General features: G+C 40.4%; 1 protein-coding gene across 1 annotated transcript in view; it reads left to right on the top strand.

Moving 5' to 3' along the window:
- The window catches only part of CLCN5 (chloride channel, voltage-sensitive 5), a 274,777-nt gene that overhangs the window by 254,227 nt on the left and 19,192 nt on the right, over positions 1–1,358 (top strand). The gene's annotated exons all lie outside the window — the stretch shown is intronic.

Below are 1,358 nucleotides of genomic sequence, written 5' to 3'. Positions count from 1 at the left end.
ATGGATTGCAGCACTCCAGGCTTCCCTGTCTTTCACCATTTCCCAGAGTTTGCTCAAACTCATGTCCATCGAGTTGGTGATGCCATCCTACCATCTCATCCTCTGTCATCCCCTTCTCCTCCCGCCTTCAATCTTTCCCACCATCAGGGTCTTTTCCAATGAGTTGGCTCTTCACATCAGGTGGCCAAAGTGTTTATAGTACACTAGCAAAACAAATAATGTGACATTGTTGCAACCTACAGACCTTATATTCACCCATTTTATGAGCATAGAAGAGAAAGAGGGGGAAGGAGACAGAGAGTGAGTGTGTATGTGCAGGCACACAGTTCACTGTAATTTTAGCACATATATAGATTTGTGTAGCCACCACCACAATCAAAATGTAGAAGTGTGATTCCATCACCACAAGGCTTCCCAAAGCTAATCCTTTGAGCTATGTGTATGTGTGTTTAAGTGTTCCAACCGTAACTTTCAAATTGGAGATTTGCTCAAGTGATAACTTTCTCTGGCTGTCCTTTTAATGAGTGAAATCCTTACCTGGGGAGAGTTAGTTCTAGCTTTTAAAGAGTTCTGCTGCCAGGAACTTGGCCTCCTGATCTCTGCCTCTAGTCAGTTTCAGCCACTTTCTTCTTTCTTCCCCTTTCCTCTTTGTTTCCTCCTCGTATTCTTCCTCCCTAGCTACATTCTAAAGGCCAAGAGAGAGCAATCATTTGTTCCTCTCAGGGACTAAAATAATGGGAAGCCTATGTCAAAATTATAACTCAGGAAAAAAAAAAAACCCCGAGTGTTTTGGTTTTCCTCGTCTAGGTCAGTGAATTTTTTGATGGTGTTTTAGGTTTTAAGGGGCTTCCCTGGTGGCTCAGAGGTTAAAGCATCTGCCTGGAATGCAGGAGACCCGGGTTCGATCCCTGGATCAGGAAGATCCCCTGGAGAAGGAAATGGCAACCCACTCCAGTACCCTTGCCTGGAGAATCCCATGGAGGGAGGTTTTAAGATGCCAAAAGTCCACTGAGTTTTGTGATCCATATAATTTGAGTGAGTTTCAACTTCTAATATTTCTATCACCAAGCATCTTACGCCAATGTTCAAAATATTGTTTTTTTGGTTTTTTTTTAAGGCATAGCTATTTTGCAAGGCAAATGGTGGTGAATCCTTACTAATGGTCAAAATTAGATTGCTTTTCTGGCAGACTTCATTATAATATATAATAATATATATATTCTTATATAAGAATAAGTATATTATTTCCATTTTTTAAAATAGTCATCTCTGTTTTATTCTTTGGGCTATCTGATATCTCATTGTTTTATCTGATGGTCACAGCCCAAAACGTTTTACTGCATATTCTTGTTGCTATT

Source organism: Bison bison, unplaced genomic scaffold, assembly GCF_000754665.1.
Source record: "Bison bison bison isolate TAMUID 2011002044 unplaced genomic scaffold, Bison_UMD1.0 scf7180017864331, whole genome shotgun sequence".
Classification (NCBI taxonomy): Eukaryota; Metazoa; Chordata; class Mammalia; order Artiodactyla; family Bovidae; genus Bison; species Bison bison.
The sequence above is the reverse complement of the archived record's forward strand: the minus strand, read 5'-3'. Positions and strand labels throughout refer to the sequence as shown.